Source organism: Furipterus horrens, unplaced genomic scaffold (assembly GCF_987537825.1).
Source record: "Furipterus horrens unplaced genomic scaffold, mFurHor1.1.pri manual_scaffold_3, whole genome shotgun sequence".
Taxonomy (NCBI): Eukaryota; Metazoa; Chordata; class Mammalia; order Chiroptera; family Furipteridae; genus Furipterus; species Furipterus horrens.
In genome coordinates, this window is record NW_028327173.1 from 177,933,382 (window position 1) to 177,956,747 (window position 23,366).

Here is a 23,366-nt window from a genome sequence, read left to right on the forward strand (position 1 = left end):
CATTTTCTTATTCCCTTGTCATGCTTCCTGAGCTCAATTGCACTCCCTCCCCACCAAAAAAAATTTCCTTGCATGCCAATCAAGATTCAGGGTCTGCTTTTTAAGAGAAAACTAAGCTAAAACACTAGTCTAATTCTGCCACCACATAGGTAAGTCTACCCTTTGCCATACCAAACTTATTTATTTTGTACATTAAAACAAACTATTAGAACAAACAGAAGCAAGGAAGACAGGTAAGCTGATCAAGTTCAAGGCAGATGCCATCTCCATTTATCTAAGTTAATTATAACTGAAGGACTTCAGGCTACCTGAATTTATAAAATATACCTTTTCCATACAGCATTGTGTAAGATGTATTTCATAGCTGCTTCCACTTAGCTCACATTCAATTTTAAAAAGGTTATAGTCTCTTTAATAATCAAATTTTCAATATCATTTATATCTTTTTTAAAGTATATTTTATTGATTACACTATTACAGTTATTCCTATTTTTCCCTTTGCCCCCCTCCACCTAGCCCTTCCCTCCAGCAAGCCTCGCCACTGCCTTAGTTCATGTTCATGGGTTGTGCATATAAGTTCTTTGGCTTCTCCATTTCCTTTACTATTCTTAACATCCCCCTGTCTATGTTGTTCCTACCAATTATGCTTCTTAATCCCTCTACCTTCTCCCCATTTCTCCCCTTTCCCCATCCTCACTGATAACCCTTTATATGATCTTCATATCTATAATTCTGTACCTGCTCTGGTTGCTTGCTTAGTTTGTTTTTGCTTTTGTTTTTTAGACTCAATTGTTGATAGTTGGTTGTTGCTCTTTTAATGTTCATAGTTTTATGCTTCTTCTTTTTCTTAAATAAGTACTTTTAACATTTCATATAATAAGGGCTTGGAGATGATGAACTCCTTTAGCTTTACCTTGTCTGGGAAGCACTTTATCTGCCCTTTCATTCTAAATGATAGCTTTGCTGGATAGAGTAGTCTTAGTTGTAGGTCCTTGCTTTTCATGACTTTGAATACTTCTTGCCAGTCCCTTCTTGCCTGCAAAGTTTCTTTTGAGAAATCAGCTGATAACCTTATGGGAACTCTCTTCTTTTCTCTTGTTGCTTTTAAGATTATCTCTTTATCTTTCACCTTTGGCATTTTAATTACAATGTGTTTTGGTGTAGTATTCTTTGGGTCCAACTTGTTTGGGATTCTCTGTGCTTCCTAGACTTGTATGTCTATTTTCTTTGCCAAGTTAAGGAAGTTTTCTTTCATTATTTTTTCAAATGAGTTTTTGATTTCTTGCTCTTCCTCTTCTCCTTCTGGCATCCTTATGATTTGGATGTTGGCAGTTTTGGAGATGTCCCAGAGTCTTCTTATTCTCCTCTTGTTTTTTTGAATTCTTGTTTCTTCATTCTGTACTGGTTGACTGGTTATTACTTCTGTATGTACCAATTCATTAATCTGAATGCCGGCTACCTTCCCTTCACTATTGGTTCCCAGTGGAGTTTTCTTTATTTCACTCACTGTAGCCTTCATTTCTTCTCTTATGCATTTGCAGTACTCAATCATTTCTCTGAGCACCCTTATCATCAGTGTTTTGAATTCTGCATCTGATAGGTTGGCTATCTCCTTTTCACTTAACTCTTTTTCTGGAGTTTAGATCTGTTCTTTCTTTTGGGCCATACTTCTTTGTCTCCTCAATTTGACCGCCTCCCTGTGTTTGCTTCTGCATCTTAGGAAGAACTGCCGCACCTATTACATAGTAAGGGGTGGAGACTTAGGTATTTGTTAGTGTGGAGTGACCCATTTCACCACTTTGTGGCTCTATGTGTGGGGGCGGGGTCAAAGAGGGAACAATGCCACTTGCTCAACACTCACCCCTTTTCCAGTCACTTCACCCACTTCCCATATATGACTGGCATCCCTCTAGTTGTTGCCATGGTGATGGTTCCCTGAGTGGGTGGGTTTGCATATATCCTAGGACCACAGGGGCCCTCTAACTGGACTCTACTGAGAGATGGACAGTTTCCTCCACCACCCCAACCCCCACTGGTTTTCATAGCTAGAAACTATGAGGCTTTATTTTCCAGACACTGAACCGTGAGCTGTGTGGTCTAGCCTGCAGCTGGGATTGCTCCTCATGTGTCCCTCCTGGCTTTTACCCACTGTACATGAATGTGGGACCACTCATTTCACCAGCCACAGCCACTGATGCCTCGTCTCCACCACATTGTGTCTTCGCCTCCCCAGCTCCCCTTCTCCACCCCTCCTACCCATCTGGGTGAATATTTCTTCTTTATATCTTTAGTTGGAGGACTTCCATACAGTTTGATTTTTGGGCAGTTCTGGTTGTTTTTTTGTTTTGAAATAGTTGTAATCCTTCTTATGGTTATGTGAAGAGATGAAGCATGTCAAGTCCATTTATATCTTTAATAATGTAGGAAACTTGATTTTTATTTTAATCAGTGAAAAGAGAAATATATGTCTCACTTAAATAAAAAATAAAGTGTCGATATAGTGTTTTGCTCAAAGCATATGTAAATTTCCAATTACAGTATTTCTACAGTATTAATAAATAAATGAAGACCAGTTATTATTCTTCCTTGTTATTTAACCATAAGTGTCTCTTCTAGCCAAAGAAACAGACAAAGCTTTTGTCCAACTTACATAATACATTTAAGAATAATAAAACTTACCAAGTTTTAAATATTGTCTGCATGTTTTTTAAAGAACCTTGGGTTTTTCCAGCTATGGATTATTCTTTAATGATGCTAAATTTACTTGCTTTAAAGTCACACAGAAACCCTATCTATAATCATTTGCCCTTCACATAATTACAGAACAGCAAGTTCCCAATGAATAGAATGACCTACTTCTCTGCATAAGGCCAAGTGAACAGTAATCGTGCATCTAAGAAGCAATTAATTCTGAAGGCTCTGCATTGATATTCACAGAGAAGGGTACAAAAAGCTCAGATACCCTAATCTCAACTTTCAAGTAATATTAAGTATGTCTTTAGTTAATGGCAAGCTAAGAATGATGCTAGATACCTACAGACAAGATGCAACGAGAAGATTTTGTGATCAACTGCACATCTTGCCAGTGTCATTTATTATTGCTAACCATGCTGGTAAACTCTACATGGTGTGGTTACCACTTCTAGTGGTGAGACGGCTCTGGTAAACTTTAACCATATGAAAATACAAAGTACATAAATGAAGAAGTGTGTGTTTCTTTCTCCTCCCCCCCAAAAATTGTGATACCCAACACTGCTCACCAGAGAAGAAAACAACTTGTCTATGCTCCTCTCTACACATGATGGAGAGAAAAAACAACAACAAGAAAGTCACTGCACTTTGCCTAAAACATCCTCAAAAATTCTGTTGAGCACAGGTTTCCCCGAAGACACTTCAGCCTCAGCTCAGGAGGCTACTTGTTGGGTCTCAAGTTGCTACCTTTGGAAACAATGGCTTTCCTTTCAAGCTCAGTTGCATATTTTAAATTTTTATTTTAATTTATGTAGAATTTCTCTTTTTGTAACAGAACGTGGAAATCCACAGCTAGAGCTGGAAATGTAGACTCAACTTCTAACCAGGAATTTTGGGGTGTCTTTTTTGTTGTTGTTGTTTATTGAGGTAATTTTCAAATAAACTAAAACTGACTGCTTTAAAGTGTATAATGCAGTGACTTTTGACACATTCACAATGTTTTATAACCACCACCTCTATCTCCTACCAAAGGCTTTTGATCACCCCCAAATGAAACCCCCTACCCATTAAGCAGTCGCTCTCCATTTTTCCTTCCACTAGCCCCTGGTACCAACTAATGTGCTTTCTGTATCCATAGATTTACCTATCCTGGATATTTTATATAAACCGAAGCACATGATATGTGACCTTTTTGTGTCTGGGTTCTTTCACTTAGCATAATGTTTCAGAGGTTTATCCATGTTGCAGAAAGTATACAAATAGTCAGCACATGAGAAGATGCTGAACATTGTTGATCATTTGGGAAATAAAAATCAAAACCACAGTGAAACTTCTGGTGAAGATGGCAGCATAGGTAAACAGGGCTCACCTCTTCACACAACCACATCAAATTACAACAAAATTATAGAACAATCATCACTCAGAACCATCAGAAACTGAGTAGAATAAAAATCTGACCACTATGGAATTAAAGAAACCACATCCATTCAGACTGGTAGGAGGGGCAAAGACACAGAAATGTGTGGTAGATAAGAACTCTGGAAGGATATCTCAAGAGCAAGGAGTCCCAGCCCCACACCAGGACCCACAGCCCACGGTACTTGTGCGAGGAAGATAAGTTCCCATAACTTCTGCCTACAAAAACCAACAGGGATTGAGTTGATGAAAGAAACTTCTGGAGTCCCAAGCAATTTTTCTTAAAGAACCCGCATATGAACTTACTCAGACTCACTCCCTCTGATCTCCAGCACCAGGGTAGAGGCTTGAAAGGCAGCATCAGCATACAAGGAGGAACTGAAGTGTCTGGCTTCAAGACAAGAGCTGGAGTACAGGTTTCTCCCAGACAGAAAGATGGGCAGAGCCACAGAGCCAGCAGTCTAGTGCCATATCCCAGACTCCATCAACCTGGCTAACACTGTTTGCCCTGCCCTGGAGATCACCTGAGGCTCTGTCCCACCCAATTTACAGCTGTTAACAGTATTTTTTCCATATGAATGGCTGGTCTTGGCTCAAGCTTCACAACTTCCTAAATCCTTTCAAACAAGCAACAGCTGGCCTCAGTGAGCCCTCAGCCCCCATACCTCTTGCTAAGTTGCCCCAGGCCTGGCACTAGCAGCAGCTAGCCTAGATTCACAGCTTGGCTTTGCCTGGGAATCTCCAAGCACAGCACAAGTAGCAGCCATCTCAGATTACTCTGTAGCTCAGGCAGGGTGGCACCAGGCAAAACGCAGGTGGGTACTGACCTTGGTCTGCACCACCTAGGAAAACCCAGGGCTGGGGCCCTGCTGGGCAGCTATAGACCACATTGGAGCACAACTACCCTGCCCCTGCACAGCTGATCCTCCACAGAGGATGGAGGTTGGTGGTCAGTGGTTATAGTCAGACCTTGCAGCCAAATGGCCTAGGTAAATACCTCCTATTGACTTGCCAACAGCAACCAAGTCTCAACTACAAGAGGAGGCTATACTCAGCCCACATGAAGTGCACAACTCGAGTACCCAGCTTGGGTGATAGGGGAAGCTATGCCACTGGGCTCTACGGGACACCTACTACATTAAGCCACACTACCAAGACAGGGAGTCACAGCAGCTGTACCTAATACATAGAAACAAACACAGGGAGGCTGCCAAAATGAAGAGTCAAAGAAACATGGCCCAAATGAAAGAACATATCAAAACTCCAGAAAAAGACCTAAACAAAATGGTGATAAGCAATCTATCAGATGAAGAGTTCAAAACATTGGTTATATGGATGCTCAAGGAACTTAGTGAGAACCTCAACAGCATAAAACAGGTCCAGTCAGAAATGAAGGATACACTATGAAATAAAGAACAATTTACAGGGAAACAACAGTAGAGTGAATAAAGCTGAGAATCAAAACAATGATTCAGGACACAAGGAAGAAAAAACAACAAATCAGAATAACAGGAAGAAAAAAGAATCAAAAAAAAAAAAAAAGGATAATATAAGCAGCCTCTGGTACAACTTCAAGAGTTCCAATATTCGCATCATAGGGGTACCGGAAGGAGACAAGAAAGAGCAAGAAATTAGAAATCTATTTGAAAAAAATAATGAAAGAAAACATCCCTAATTTGATGAAGGAAGTTAGACATGCAGATCCAGGAAGCACAGAAGGGTCTCATACAAGATGGATGCAAAGAGGCCCAATCCAAGACACATCATAATTAAAATGCCAAAAGTTAAGGATAAAGAATTTTAAAAGCAGCAAAAGAAAAGAACTTAGTTACCTACAGGGGAGTTCCCGTAAGACTGTTAGCTGATTTCTCAAAAGAAACGTTGCAGGCTCCAAGAGACTGGCAAGAAATATTCAAAGTCATGAAAGGTAGGGACCTACAGCCAAGATTGCTCTACTCAGCAAAGCTATCATTTAGATAAAGAGCTTCCCAGACAATAAAAATAGTAAAGGAGTTCATCATCATCAAACCATTATTATATGAAATGTTCAAGGGCTTATTTAAGAAAAAGAAAATCAAAACTACAATAAAATGGCAATGTATACACATCTATCAACAATTGAATCTAAAAATGAAACTAAGCAAACAAGAAGAACAGAGATAGAATCATGGATATGGGGAGCATTTTGATGGTTGCCAGATGGAAGAGGGTGTAGAGAAATGGGTGAAGAAGTGAGGGGATTAAGAAGTACAAATAGCTAGTTACAGAATAGCCATGGGATATAAAGCACAGTATAGGAAATGGAGTAGCTAAAGAACTTATACACATGATCCATGGACATGAATAACAGTGTGGGTATTGTATGCAGGTGTGCGGGGTGTTGGGTTGAGGGAGACAAAGGAGGAAAAATCGGGACAATTGTAATAGCATAATCAATAAAATATAATAAAAATTAATTAAATTTAAAAAAATTTAAATCCACAGTGAGACACCACTAGGAAGGCTATAATTTAAGAAAAGTAGAGAATATCAAGTGTTGGCAAGGATGTGGAGAAACTGGAACCCTCTTATATTGCTGGTAGAAATGTTAAATGTGGAGCCAGTTTGGGAAACAATTTGGCAGTTTCTCAAGAACTTAAACATAAAATTACCATATGATCCCACAATTCCACTCTTAGGTATATATACACAAAAGAATTGAAAGCAGGTTCTGAAAGAAATAGTTGTCCCCTATGTTCATTATAGCACTACTCACAATAGCCAAAAGGTGAATACAATCTAACTGTCCATCACCTAATGAATGGGTTAAAAATGTGGCATATATATACAATTACATACAATGGAACATTTTTAAATTATTTATTTATTTATTTGTTTGTTTGTTTGTTTGTTTGTTTTTAGAGAGAGGGGAAAGGAGAATAAGAGGGAGAGAAACATCACTGTGTGGTTGTCTCTCACTCGTGCCCCCAAATGGGGACCTGACGTGCAACCTAGTCATGTGCCCTGACTGGGAATCGAACCAGCGACACTTGGCTCACAGGCCGATGCTCAATCCACTGAGCCACAGCAGCCAGGGCGTACAATGGAATTTTGATAAGCCATAAATATGAATGAAATAATGATACTTGCTGCAACATAAATAAACCTTGAAAACATTATGCTAAGTGAAAGAAGATGGGCATGCTAAGTGATAGAAGCTAGGGTACTGTGTGAACCCTCCTGGAGCCTGGAGGCATCATAGAGAAGGAAAAGGATGGGATTAATATTTCATCCACACAAACTCAATTCATCGTGCCTCAGACTCCCATGTGACACCCACCTGCTGCACTTCCTGTTAGAGCAAACACCAAAGTCAGCCTGCCTGGGTGGCTAGAAAATAGGAGTCCCTTCTTATTAAAAAACACAAAATGTAAAATTTCCCACTTTGATTATTTCTCTGGAGTAATCATAAAATGTCTACCAACAGACAAGAAACAGTGGAACCAGAAGCAAAGTCTTACTAAGATTTCTTATTTGATATATTTTCATTCAATTAGAAGAAGAATCCAACATTTTTGAGTATTTAATAGGTACCAAGTACTGTGTCAGAAATATCTATAAAGCCTTGTGTATTTATGAATTAAAATAAAGACTGCTGTTATGCTAAAAAGAGGAGGAGAAATTGAATTGTATTTTTTCAGCAGACATAATTAAATCCCAAAGCTCTGAGCATCAATTAGACACTAGAAATAAAATCTGATTATCCCAGCGACTCATTTTCATGCAAACACTTTTGTGAGTTTTCTAACTATGCATGGCCCTGAATTAGCCATCAATCAAAATTAATTTGTTTTTACCGAGTAACAAAAAACTCTTGAACCCATTTACAAGTTACTTATGAAGAAGCAGCCAGAGAGCTGTCATTTAATTGCAAAATAACCATCTACATTATTTAATGATAAGTTTGTTTTCTTCTTAATGTAGAAGTCTAAAGGCCATCAATGCTAAGTAACAAATGTGCACTATGAGAACCTAACCAGACAATATCCACTTTCTCTATGGTCCAACATTATGGAGAAATATTGTTTCAAGATTTGTGTGAGATATTTTATGTTCACACAGAAGCATCTGCAAGACTTCAGAAAGAGAACTACAGCTACTGTGGTAAACACCTCAATTCTAAGAAAGATGCTTCCAACATTTTAATGCAGTTTATGATAGACTAACAATTGAAAGTCAAGACCTAGTCATTCACACAGAGTCAGAAAGAAATCAAACAAGAATAATTTGAATATTCTTCCTTGACATTGTTTTCATAGGAAGCTGCCATCATTTTTCTTCTTAGTACCACAAAAGCCTCCCTTATTTCTTTCCAAGCAATATTTTTGAAAGGCAATCTGATCACATGACTCCCTACTTAAAACCTCTTTAAAGCTTCCTACTGTCTTAAGGAAAAAGTCTAAACTTCACATGGCTTACAAGATTGCATGATTTCAGTTCTTATAACAAGCTAAGTGCATCTCTCCTCCAAATCTAACTTCTGTCTCCACCTCCTATTCTCCCAAGTTATTCTTAGTCACACTCTAGAGTACTTTACAGAGAGGTCTGTTTTGACTCTCTACACTGGCTCTCTCTCCTGGGACACTGAGAACCTTCTGTTGTTCTCATATTGTTAACATCACCAGCCACATGGTAATATAATCATGACTGTTCTTATTTAATAAGTGCGTTCCCTGTTAGCCAATAAAACTCTCTGAGGTAGAGACTGTCTGTCTTGCTAACTGATGTAGCTCCAGCAACACACAAAGCCTGGCACATGGGGGCACTCTCTGTTGAATTCATGAATCATCTTCCTCTTGTGAGGACTGGTGCCAGATTTACACATTTAGAGCCAATGTGTTTAATATGGTCCTACTGAATACTACTGCAGAAGGTCTTCTTAACCATTTTTGTGCAAGGGACGCCTCTGTCAGATGAAGACTAATGGACCCCTTCTTGGAATAAGGTTTATAAAAATGTTAAATGTTTATAAAAATGAATAAAATAAAAATATAAAATGCTAAAGAAACTATTATATTTAAAGTCCATTATCAAGTTATTTTTTAATTTGTGATATGATAGAACCTAGCCTTTTTACTCTCTCATTAAATAAGAAGGTCTAGTGGCAGTTCTAATAACTACCATAATTTCAAAGTAATAATGAGCTTAAGTGACATATTGAGATATCTGTGACAACTATAATGTGATATAAAACTATCTGTAATACTTGTGAGAAAGACACAATTACTGCCCTTACTGCTACGGATATTGGCTACACTTATTAGACAAAATACTAACATTAAGTTAGAAGTTAGTGAAAATAAGGATGTAATTTTTAGCATCCAAAGTTCAAGGACCCCAGGAAGATCCCCATGAAAGCCATGGGATTGCACTGCTTAGCTCAGGAGAGTACAGTTACCCTCTGCCGATTCCTGGACCCGTGGCCGCTCTTGTGCAGAGCCCATGTCTTCCCTGGCTGCTAACAGACATGGACTGAGCACAGTGGGCACCAGTGCAGTCCATGCCTGTGGGCGGGGGTCGCCTAGCGAGCAACTTTGACTCAAGAACTCAGTCAGACTGGCCAGAACAGTCTCAGAACTGAACTGTCCTCTGAGTCTTTTCCTACCCAGTTCTTCTTTCACAGAAGTCAGACCTGCACTGCAGTCGGAAAGTTCTCCCAAGCTTCTCTTGCTTCCTTCCCCTTTGTACCCCCCCACCCCCACCCCCACCCCCTGGCGTTTCTCCCCGTAGCTCTTTTACACACATAATCCCATCTTGACTCTGCTTCTCAGAGACTCAGAACACAACCTCTTTTAATTAAGGAAGAAAGAAGAGCCTGTTTAACTGAGTTCATTAAGACCTGATTATTCTGAAGATATTTAGACACGCTGCCTTTACAATACTTTACAAATATCTACTACCTGATCTCAGAACAGAGTTTTAAAAAATTTATTAAAAAAAAAAAAAAGCTTTCCCATTAACTCTGTCATCTGAAGGATGGGATATATAGGATTAAGACCAATGACTGCCCTCCCTAAACAGATGACAATGTAAGGAGCCTGGAGCAGAAAGAAGCGGGCTGAGGTTTGCAGCCACACAAAGACTTGGTTTAAACACTGTGATTTGAAGATAACACAATGTCAGCTCCCTGAATATCCTACTTCTCACTTGAGAACCCCTCCAACTCAGTACTACGGGATATGAAGCGACTACATCAGGACTCCTCATACACAACATGTAATAAAGAAGTCAGTACACTGGATGGCTAGGTGTAACTCAGCATGGCAAAGAAGGGGCTGAGAAAGCAGGATCAGTACAAGTACATTTTCATAGGGAAGAGGAAAACATCTATTGAGAGCACAGCACTTCCCTTTCTCAGTCTCTCTAGAGACACACTGAGAAAAGAGTGCCACATGAAACACAGAGACACACAGGGAGATGATGGCCAATGATGACGGAGGCAGACATTGGAGTGATGCACCTACAAGGCAAGGAACACCAAGGATCCCCCTAACACCAGAAGCTAGGAAAGAAGTGTCGAACAGACCATCCTTTAGAGCCTCAGGGAGGACTGGTATCATGATTCCTCCTGCTGTGTTCTTCTGTTTCAAGATTGCTTTTGCTATTCAGGGTCTAGGAGCCTAGGCCTTCACATTCACTCACCACTCACTCACTGACTCACCCGGAGCAACTTCCAGTCCTACAAGCTCCATTCACGGTAAGTGCCCTGTACAGGTATACCACTTTTTATATTTTACACCATATTTTTACTGTACCTTTTCTATGTTTAGATATGTTGAGTGCATAAACACTTACCACTGTGTTATTATTGCCTACAGTATTCAGTACAATAACATGTGCACAGGTTTGTAGCCTAGGAGTAATAGGCTATCCCATATAGCCTAGATGTGTAGGAAGTTACACCATCTAGCTTTGTGTAGTGCACTCTATGATCCCACAATGAAGAAATCACCTAATGATGCATTTCTCATATTATGTCCCCATCACTAAGTGACACATAGCTGTATATGCACAGATTCCTTTTACAAGATAAAATTTCTTATGCTCCTTTAGTAATAATAAATTATTTTTATTACAATTTTCTTTAAAAATACAACCCTAAACCTAGATAAAAACCTTTAATTCTGATAGCTCTTTCACATGACTAGAAAACCAAAACAAATTCAAAAATTAAATAGATTTTCAGTACAACTCAAATTGACACCACCAGTCTCTATATGACTACTACACTGACTGCTACAGGACTGATCCCTGACAGCATGCAGGCTCAGGCCACACATGCCACCAGAAACTCCATTTTCGCTGTTCTTCCCTCCAAGAACCACAGCCAGAATTGACTGCCCACAGCCTGTCTCAATGTCATGGCCTTTACTGCAGGAGAATCATCGACAAAATGCAAATGCAGGCTTTCTAATCACATGGCATGCTCAGGTATAAGGAGTCATACAAATAATCTAAAATATGTTTATATCCTAATGTGTTCACATTTTCATCCAAATGTGAGCACAAGATTTAAAGTTTCTCATAGTAAACTTCTGACCCCCTTTGATAAATCTTTATCTAATCCATCTGCCTTCTTTTGGGCAGCATCGGAATTCAGTGAATATGGGCTTCGATTTCTTAGTAGAGTTAGCACTATACTGTGCTTACTATACAGCAAGCACACTGTTGTAACCTATTATAAGACCTACTTGTTTATTTCTCATATCAACCATGTAAGGTAGATACAACCATTAGCTCCGTTGTGCAGATGAGAGAATGGGCTAGAGAGGGTAAGTAATTTGCTGAAGATCACACAGCTTGTGAGTGGCAGATCTGGGATTTGAACGCAGGGCGTCTGGCTCCAGAGCCTGTGCTCTTCACCACTAACTACAAGTACTTTTTAAGTGAAGTGTTCACATTCCAAGATTAGTGGTAGAGTCTGGCTTCTCTGCTCCCAACAAGTGGGACTCTGAGGCAGTGGATCCATGCCAGCATAAGTTGGAGTAATTAGGAACCTGGGTGAGGGGTAGGAGGTTGCACTGCATGGAGATAGGAGAAAAGGGCCTTAGGGACCCACCAAGTCAAAAAGCCAGGCAATCCGCCAAATAGGCACCCATCCAGAAACGCTAGGTAAAGTGGAAAAATCCGGGTACATATCAATAGGATGGAAACCAAGGAAACCAGATGACCGTGCACGTCTGAAGCAGAGTGAGGCAGAGCTTAGAAATATTCTCTAAGCAGAAAAAAAAAATACCTGCAGCTGTTAAAGCTGTCAATTTAGCTCCAATAGAATCCTGAAGAAAAAAAAAGAATCCCAGTGAGCTGAGTATGAACCTACATGTTACCTCACAAGAGAGGTAAAGGTGACACTAGAGTCTCTGAAAAGTTAAAATCATAAAAGCTCACAACGGGGAAAAAAATCAGAAAATCTGCCTCAAGACAACTGTATCTTTTGGGTTGTCATCTGAACTTTGCTCTCTAATACTTACTTCTCACATTCTAAAAATAGAAGTGCAGCAAGCTTGTCGAATTGTTATGGACTTGGAAAACATAGGCAGGAAATTTTCAGATATCCCAGGTAGCAATATTTTCACCGATATATCTCCTAAGCCAGGGAAATAAAGGAAAAAGCAAGCAAATGGGACTACATCAAACTAAAGAGTTTCTGCTCAGCAAAAGAAAACATCAGCAAGATGAAAAGGGAACCAACCATACAGGAAAACATATTTGCCAATGATACTTCAGACAAGGGATTGAACTCCAAAATACATAAAGAACTTACACATCTCAACACCAAGAAGACAGACAGCCCAATTTAAAAAATGGGCAAAGGACCTTCTCCAAAGAGGACATACAGAGGGTCCATAGGCATATGAAAGAATGCTCAACATCACTAGCCATCAGAGAGATGCAAATAAAAACCACAATGAGATACCACTTCACACCGGTCAGAATGGCCATCATCAACAAATCAACTAACAGCAAATGCTGGCGAGGATGTGGAGTTACAGGAACCCTACTGCACTGTTGGTGGGAATGCAGACTGGTGCAGCCACTATGGAAAACAGTATGGAACTACCTCAAAAAACTAAAAATGGAACTGCCTTTTGAACAAGCAATTCCATTGCTAGGATTATACCTGAAGAATCCTGAAACACCTATTTAAAAGAACCTATGCACCCCTATGCTCAGTGCTATTTACAGTAGCCAAGTGCTGGAAACAGCCTAAGTGTCCATCTGTACATGAGTGGATAAAAAAACTGTGGTACATTTACACAGTGGAGTACTATGCAGCAGAAAGAAAGAAGGAACTCCTACCATTTGTGACAACATGGATGGAACTAGAGAGAATTATGCTTAGTGAAATAAGCCAGGCAACAAAAGACAAATACCATATAGTATCATCTAATACATGAAACTAATGAACAACATAAACAAACAAGCAAAATTCAACCAAAGGCATGTAAACAAGGAGCAGACTGACAGTGACCGGGGGTGAGGGGAGAGGGAAGGAAGATGGTAAGAAGGGGAAGGGTGTAGTCAAGGAACTAGTATAAATGACGCATGAACATGGACAACAGGGTGGGGATTGACTGTGGGAGAAGGGGTGGGTGGGGTGGGGGAGAGCAATGGTGGAAAAAGTGGGACAACTGTAATAGAAAAACAATAGATAAATAAATTTTTTTTAAAATTGTTATGGACTGGATCAGAAATGAAGCATGAAGATTAAATGGTTGTGTTACTCCAAAGAATGGTCTGCTTTTCGAAAAGCTTATCTGAACATAATTTGTAGGAAGCTACCTAAAAGGAAAACTGGGTTTGTGTGGTGATGATAAAAGATATCCTTGCAATACTGACCAACATGGCATTCTCCTGCCCTTCAAATTATCCGAACATTCACCTTGGCAGTCAGCACTTGATGCCTGTCTGCTTCTGGACACATCTTGGCACTTTTTCTAATAGAGCGACCTTTTTTCTTTTTTTTTTTTGAAGAGAACAACAAAAACAAAATCAAAGAAAAATACTGGAAATGAGAAAAACTAAAAAAAGAAAAAGAAATGTGAGATTACAAGCAAGAAAAGAAAAATGGGAAGGATGATGCAGCAAAGCTAGAGAGGGATGAGCAGAGGAAATGAATCTTTTTAAGTGACTGACATTGAGTAAGAAGAGAGAAAGTAATGGGGCTTTGTGCCCATTGTTAAACCACCTACTTCAGAAATAAGAAAGTCAGGCCACTGGACTTTTGATCAAAACAGCACTAAGCCTCAGTGATGACAGGAAAAAAAACGTAAGCAAAATCAAAGAAACACTGTGCCATTAGAATAGATAATCTTTCACTGCTGCAAGGTACACTTGTTTCTGAACTATAAAAAATTGTCATCATCATAGATATTCATATTTCACAGTTTTTTCAAAGAGTCTCTCTCTCTCTCAGTCTATGTCAGCACTAAATTTTATGAATGATGATTTGGCATCAAAGGTATCATCTATTTTAGGTTACAAAGTAAAAGCAAAGATGTAGACTCAGAAAAACCAAATGTTTTGAACCTGATAAGCCTACATAGGTTCTCTGTGTTGACTCAGTTTGGCAATTTATTAAGCTTCTTCTATGACACGGCACTTGTTAGAAGTTAGATACAGAGATGATCACAAACCAGTCCCTGCCTTCTAGGAACTTATATCTCACAGGAAAGACTTCATGAGAATTAATATAAGATGCATGGTTAAGTCCCTATGATGGCAAAGATGTCTGTCACAAATAATAAATAAAGGCATTCATTAAGGAGTATTTTTACTACTACAGAAACTCAGGGAGAAACTTGATTCCCTTTGAGATTTTCAGTGTTAACAAGAGTGACATGAGAGTGCCACATAATAAGCTCATCCTTCTAACAACACAGGCGTTGCTGCTACAGCTCAAAAACAAAGGCAACGTTTGTTTGTTTGGTTGGTTGGTTGCTTGGTTTAAATCTCAACTATCGAATTCTGATCCTGAATCCCTAGTTGATTCCCCATATGATTCCCTATCCCTATGGCTTAAAGAGTGAATGATAATACCCAGAACCATCGTTGGTAAAGGATTTGTGTCCTTCTAGGTTCTCACATAGAGAATCAAAACTACTGACTCAAACGGATTTCGCACTAACTTCTCTGCACCTCACATCTCAGATCCCACAGCATGACACTCACCTTCTAACTGTGGGCTTCAAGTGGAGCAGATGGCTTTCACCTCCGTGCTTTCACCTCTGCGCTTTGATTTTCCAAAGGCAAGGCAAATACTCATCAGAACACCACTGTCTAACCCTGCAGATGCAGTAAAATGGAAAGGAGAGGGGACAAACAGACCCTTCGCCAAGTCTCACAACTTGAGTAGAGCTCTTGGCTGCTTTACTCATACCCAGTTCAGTCCAAGCAAGTCCAGTGAGGACCATATTCCATTGTTCATTACTATATTAGCTAACATTTACATTTTGATTCCAAAAAACCTCCGCTGCCTTGCGGCATACCTCTTCAGGGGAAAGGCTAAGGGAGTAAACCCCGACAGAAAATCCGGAGCCGGAGTCCCTAAGGCGGTTTGACGTTGTAGTCAACACCGGCAACTCCTGCGGCGCACCTGAAGCCAAGCTGTATTGACTCTGTCTTTCCCTTGGATCCTTCAGCTGCGAAGAGAGGGGGGGTCTGCTGCATGGGCAACAGCAGACCCTCCATATCACCCTGCCCAGGCTCTGTAGCTTCAGCTTCACTGGAGAGGACACTCCAGCGTCATCGCAAGATGTCGATTCAACACGGGAGGAGACAGATACCGTGTCACTCCCGAGTTGGACTGCACAGCCATTCTCGGCGGTGCAGATAGATTCTTAAGAAGCTACACCATCGTCTCTCGAGACGGACGGCTGCCGACGACGACTGTGCACTTACTAGGCACCAGTGCTGTGCTAAGTATTTTGCAAACATGTCATAAAGTTCTCAGAACAACTCTACTGGGACTTCTGGCCAAGATGGAGGCATAGACAGACACGCTGCATCTCCCTTCACAACTAAGAAGGAATACAACTACCTCAAAACTAGAAACAACCAGAAGTTCCAGAAAATTAAACCACGTGGAAGTCCAGCAAACAAAGATATAAAGAAGAAATACTCATCCAGACAGGTACGAGGGGCGGAGCGGTGCAGAAAGGATGCGGTATGGTGGTGGCAGCAGCAGCGGCAGCAGCAAGCTGGCAGAAAGCTCAGTCACATGTTTTAAAAAGTCAGGAGGGATACCTGGGGAGCATTCCCAGCTCCTCACCAAACTGCACATCTCCACAGTCCCAGCACTGGGGAAAATCAAGCCTCATTGCTTCTGACTGTGCAAACAAGTGGGGGTTGGGGCGGAGGCAGAAACTGCGGGTCTCTCAACAGAGTCTGCTTGTTTAAAGGGCCCCCATGGTCCTAGAACATCAGCAGACTCACCCATTCTGGGAACAACAGCCAGGGCAACAGCTAAAGAGGCACCAGTCCCATACAGAAGTGGGAGAAGTGCCTGGAAAAGGGGCGAGTGCTGGGCAAGCGGCATTGTTCCTTCTCAGACTCCTCCCCCACATACAGTGTCACAACGTGGTGAAAGAGGTCGCCCTGTACTGACAACGTAACAGGAGTGACAGCTCTACCTAAGACACACAGAGGCAAACACACACAGAAGACTTCCAGCCAAGATGGAGGCCTAGACTGACATGCTCCATCTCCCTCCACAACTAGGAAGGAATACGACTACCTCAAGACCAGAAATAACCAGAAGTTTCAGAAAATAAATGGAAGTCCAACATATGAAGTTATAAAGAAGTGGTGCTTGTCTGGACAGGAAGGAGGTGTGAAGCTGGGGTGGAGAGGTCAAGCTGTGCTGGTGGCGGCAGCAATGGTGATGGCAGTGGGATGGTGGTAAGCACAGACACCCATATTTAAGGGGAGGCGAGAAGCGCCTGGGGAGCACCCTCAGCTGCAGACCAGACCCGTCAGCTTGCAATTCCAACACTGGGGAAGGCAGACCCCCATTGCCTTGGACTGTGAGGCCCACAGAGGGTGGGAATGGAGGAGGAGGCTCCCAGTCTCTCAGCGGAAAGTGAACAGCAGGAATCCATCATGGACCCCACCCCCACAGAAAACACCACAGTGTGGTGAGAAGGGTCGCCAGTTGTGATGACTGCACAGGGCTCTGTCCCCTATAGCGTAGGAGATGTGACAGCCCTGCCCAGGAAGCAAAGGTAAACACAAAACTCTCAGTATGGCACAGATCATGATAAAGATCCCAGTGACACAGCTGACCAGACAGCAAATATCTAATCTAACGAAGTAGCAGATAGGAAATCTTTCTGAGGCATAGTTCAGAGCCTTGCTTATAAAAATGCTTACAGACCTGACAGCAGATCTTAAACAAGCTGGGGAAGGAATGAAGGCTAGTCCTGCTGAAATGAACAAAAACACATACGAAACTAAAGGTGAGGGCAAGAAAACCAGGGATCAAATCAGCAAATTGGAACATAGGGAAGGAACAAACAGTCAACCAGTGCAGAAAGAGGAAACGAAAAGTGGGGAAAATGAGGAGAGGCTCAGAAACTTATCAGACAGCTATAAGCAGGCCAACATTCGAATCATAGGGCTGCCAGAAGGTGAAGAAGAAGAACTAGAAATTGAATAATTATGTGAAAAGATAATGAAGCAAAACTTCCCTAACTTGGGGAAGGAAATAGACTTACAGGTCCAGGAAGCACAGAGAGTTCCAGGAAAACTGGACCCTGGGAGAAACACACCAAGACAAAAATTAAGGATAAAGAGAGAATCTTAAAAGCAGCAAGAGAGAAGAGAAGAATTATGTACAAAGGGCTCTCAATAAGACTCTCAGCTGATTTCTCAAAAGAAACTCTGCAGGCAAGAAGGGACTGGCAAGAAATATTCAAAGTAATGAAAAGCAAAAATGTAGAACCATGATTACTCTATCCAGCAAAGCTGTCATTCAGAATAGAAGGGCAGAAAAAGTGCTTCCAGGACAAAGTAAAACTGAAGGAGTTCATCAGATCCAAACCACTGTTATATGAAATGTTAAAGGGACTTGTTTAGGAGAAGGAGGATCAAAACTATGAACATTAAAATGAAGACTGTATCACAACAACCAACAACAGAAGCTAGGAATTGAAACAAAGGCAGACTAAGTGGGCAACAAGAGTGGGAAAAGAATTAGAGGTATGGGGAACATTTTGGGGGGAGGTCAGTGGGGAGGGGGAAGGGGGAAACAGAGGGAGATTGTACAGGAATTAAGAAGCACAGTAGGAGGGAGTGGAGTAGACAGGAAGATGTTGAGAAGAACTATATGCACGACCAATGGGCATGGACTAAGGGGGGAGACAACTTGAGGGAGGGGGGGTCACTGGGTGGAGGGGAACAAAGGGAAAAGAAATTGGGACAACTGTAATAGCATAAACAATAAAGCATATTTAAAAAATTAAAAATAAAAATAAAAATAATTTAAAAATTCAAATAGCACTTTAGAACCCTTCTACAGCATCCCACTCACTGCTCATCGTTTAAAATCCCAAATGTTTAACCTGATCAGCAAGGTCTTGCAGGGTTTGGTCTCTGTCTGGTTCCCCAGGACCCTTGATCTTCCTATTAGCCCCAGGCACACTGATTGGCCTTCTTGTGAACAGTCAAGACTTCTTTTTTTTTTAAATTTTATTTTTTGATTTTTCAATTACGGTTGTCCCATTTTCCCCCATTGCTCCCTCAGTCGAAACTTCTTCCTGCCTCCAACCTCCACAAATCTATTCTCTGCCTGAAAAGCTCCTTTCTCAGCCCCTACTCCCATTTGCCTACATACCTAAATTCACAAACTGGCCACCTTCCCTGCCCTTTTATGGCACTTACCGTAATTATAATTTAGACTGGTGATTGCTTGATTAATGTCTGACCCCTTTCCCCACTAAAATGTTGGTGTTGTGAGAGAAATCACTGAGTCTGGGAGCATGCTGTGTTGTCTCTTACACTGCAGGATTCCTAACCAAGTTTCCACAACTTTGGTTAAGAAGGAGTATTTACACGTGTTGCAGGGCACATCAGTCATATCACTATTCTGTTGTGACAATCACGGATGTGTTTTTATGTATTTTCTACAGTATACAATGTTACAGATATGTTGTATTTTGCTAGATTGTAAGCTCTAGAGAGCCAAAAAGATTGAACTTCTTAGAGTTGTGATGTTTATTTTTTATTGAATTTATTGAGGTGACATTGGTTAATAAAATTATATCGGTTTCAGGTGTACAGTTCCATAATACATCATCCATATACTGGATTGTGTGTTGGAAAGAGACTTGACTTGGAGTTGTGATGTTTAAAAATTAAAACTGAGACTTAGTGCTCTTAGAACCTCTCAAAGAGTGTTTATTCTATAATACTATCTCTATTTTGCAGGTGAGGAAACCAAGACATCAAAAAGCAAAATACCTTGTGCAAGATCACTCAGTAAGTCATAGAGATAGCACTCAAACCCTGATCTGTTGACCCCATAGCTCATTGTCTGGTAGAGCACATGAATATTGACAAAGCCAGGCTATGACTCCACCTGTGAAGTTGAGGATGGAATGAAGAAAGTTTGGTGTAAATGTTCCCATAAACCATTTCATTTCTCAGGAAAACTGGTAGCACATAGATCCTATGGCCTCATCAAGGCACTTTTTATTGTCGGTTTCTATGTTGGCCAATTAAGAAATGAGAAAGCCTTTGAAACCATATTGCAATGAGCAATAGAGTTAGCTATCACCCTGGCTAGTGTGGTTCAGTTGGCTGGAGAATCTTCCCATAAACCGAGAGGTTGAGGGTTCTATCCCCAGTCAGGGCACAGACCTAGGTTGTGGGTCTGATCCCCGGTCAGGGCACGTACAAGAGGCAACTAATCAATGTTTCTCTCTCACATCAATGTTTCTCTCCCTCTCTCTCTTCCTCCCTTCCCCTTTCTCTAAAATCAATAACCATGTTCTCAGGTAAGGAATTTTTTAAAAGAGTTAAATATCCACTAGATTATACTTACATGATTTCCAGACTACATAATATCCCAAGACTTCTTTTTTCTAAAGGAATTATGTTGGCATGTCACTTGTTAGGAAAACTACCAAGGCCTGCAATATTACACAGAATTTGTACATGAAGGTTTGAGCACAAAATACTACATTGAAAATTTAAGTTAAAATATAATTTTCATGCATCACTATTTAAGTCTTTTAATTTCATTTGGGTCCAAGGCAACTAAAGACACCCTTTATTTTCCACTGTCTTGCGCCAATCCACAGAGGCACCCTTTCCCTTGGACCCGGATTTCAAGGAAGGCACAGACTGTGCTGCCACTGCTAAACGGAAAAAGCCATGCAATCCTTCCTGACTTCAATCTAAATGGCTGTTGTGGCATCCTGGAGTCCTGAGGACTGCTCAAGATATGTGCTAATGTGTATATCAATGGTCTTTGCTATTGAGAAGAAAATAAAGCACTAAGTAAAAATATCTCCAGTTTGATCCTCCATAGGCCTATTTTCCTCTCATATTGTTTCAGATAGAGAAAGCAACAAAATACATCTCAGATTATACAGATGTGTACATCTTTTACTTAGTACTTGGAACAAAACAAGCACTCAGTGAAATTTTTCAATCAGTCATTTAGCAAATAATTTTAAAGGCTTATGAAGTACATGAAAGTGTGCTAAAGTCATAGGAGAGAGGAGTAATAAATGAGAATCTTTTCTGGGTTTCAAAATCTTATAGTGTTAAAAGAATCATATGTGCAAATAACATTAATATGAGGCAACATAATTACCTCTGATTTAATTAATGAGTAGCAGAACATCTTTAAAGTGTTACGTTAATAAGAAGTATTCCTTACATCCTTGCTCAAAGCTTGGTCCCTGGAGATCCAAGATGGCAGCAGAGTAGGTGGAAAGCACAATCACCTCCTCCCAGGATCAAACTGGAGTTACAACTAAATTACAGAACAATCAACCTGAATAACCAACTGAACACTAGCTGAACAGAAATCTCATAACCAAGGGTTTACCTAAGATTATTTTTTAATAAAATAAAATAAATTTTAGAAGAACAAAGCTTGGTCCCTGAGCAAGCAGCATCAGGGCATCACCTGGGAGTTTGTTAAAAATGCATGATCTCAGGTACCACCACACACACCTACACAATCATAATCTGCATTTTGATCTGCTTTACATTTTTAGGCCCTCAGTCACTACCCACCAATAACAAACTTGATGGAAGCCAACTTCAGAAGGACTCAGATTTTTATAGAATAAATGCTTCATACAGTGTTTCTAAAGTGAATTTCTAAGAGATTTATTTTAGGATTTAAATATATAAAATATGATTCAGAAGCTCAGCAAATGACATAACCCTGCACTTTGTGTTTTTTTTAAGTATATTTTATTGATTATGTTGTTACAGTAGTCCCAATTTTTCCCCCTTTGCTCCCCTCTGCCCAGTATCCCCCTCCCTCCAGCAATCCCACCCCCCTTAGTTCATGTCCATAGGTCTTGCATATAAGTTCTTTGGCTTCACCCTTTCCTATATGATTCTTAACTTCCCCCTGTCTATTTTGTACCAACTGATTATGCTTCTTAATGCCTGCACCATTTCCCCATTTCTCCCCCTTCCCCCTCCCAGCTGATAACCCTCCAAATGATCCCTATACATATGATTCTGTTCCTATTCTGGTTTGCTTAGTTGAATTTTATTTTTATTTTTTAGATTCAGTTGTTGATAGTTGTGAGCTTGTTGTCATTTTAGTGTTCATAGTTTTGATCTTCTTTTTCTTAAATAAGTCCTGTTAACATTTCATATAGCAATGGGTTGGTGATGATGAAACTTTTAGCTTTACCTTGTTTGGGAAGCACTTTATCTGCCCCTCCATTACAAATGATAGCTTTGCTGGATAGAGTAGTCTTGGTTGTAGGTTCTTGCTTTTCATCACATTGAATACTCCTTGCCCATCCCTCCTTGTCTGCAAAGTTTCTTTTGAGAAATCAGCTCATTGTCTTATAGGCACCCCTTTCTAAGTAACTCTCTGCTTTTCTCTTGCTGCTTTCAAGATTCTCTCTTTATCTTTCACCTTTGGCATTTTAATTATGATGTGTCTTGGTGTGGTTCTTTTGGGGTCTAGCTTGTTTGGGACTTTCTGTGCTTCCTGGACTTGTATGTCTATTTCCTTCGCAAAATTTGGGAAGTTTTCCTTCATTATTTTTTCACATAAGCTTGCTCTTCCTCTTCTTCTTCTGGCACCCCTATGATTCAGATGTTGGCACATTTAAAGTTGTCAAAGAGGTTCCTAAGCCTCTCCTCATTTTTTTCAATTCTTGTTTTCTCATTCTGTACTGGATGACTGTTTTTTTCTTCCTTGTGTTCCAAATCATTGATTTGAACCCCGGTTTCCTTCCCTTCACCATTGGTTTTGTGTGGATTTTCCTTTGTTTCATTTAGCATAAACTTCACTTCTTCCCTTATCCATTTGCCATACTCAAGCAAATCCATCAAGCCTGTGAGTATCTTTTTCACCAGTGTTTGGAATTCTGCGTCTATTAGGTTGGCTATCTCCTCGTCACTTAGTTCTCCCACTGGAACCTTGATCCATTCCCCCTTTTGGGCCATACTTCTCTGTCTCCTCATCTTGACAGGCTCCTGTGTGTGTTTGCCTCTGTGTTTTAGGTAGATCTGTTGCTCCTGTTACATTGTAAGGGGTGGAGCCTTAGGTATTCATCAGTACAGGGCGCCCCATTTCACCACGTTGTGGTGCTGTATGTGGGGGAGGGGTCAGAGAGGAAACAATGCCGCTTGCTCAGCACTTGCCCCTTTTCCAGGCATTTCTCCAATTTTCATATGGGACTGGCGCCTCTCTAGCTGCTGCTCTGGCCATCGTTCCCAGAGTGGGTGAGTCTATGGAGGTTCTAGGACCATGGGAGCCCATTAAACAAACAGACTCTGCTGAGAGACCAGCAGTTCCTTCCTCTGCCCTTACCCCCATTGGTTTGCACAGTCAGAAGCAATGAGGCTTGATTTTCCCTGACGCTGGGACAGTGAGCTACATGATCTGGTCAGGAGCTTGGAATGCTCCCCAGGTGTCCCTCCCCACTTCTTAAAACCTGTGACTGCGTTCTCCACCAGCCTGCTGCCGCCACCATGCCACATGCTCTCTGCTCCAGCTCCACCCCTCCTACCAG

General features: G+C 40.8%; 1 protein-coding gene across 1 annotated transcript in view; it reads right to left on the reverse strand.

The window, feature by feature from the left end:
- Nucleotides 1-23,366, reverse strand: part of ARMH4 (armadillo like helical domain containing 4) — a 114,095-nt gene that overhangs the window by 17,001 nt on the left and 73,728 nt on the right. The window lies entirely within an intron of this gene.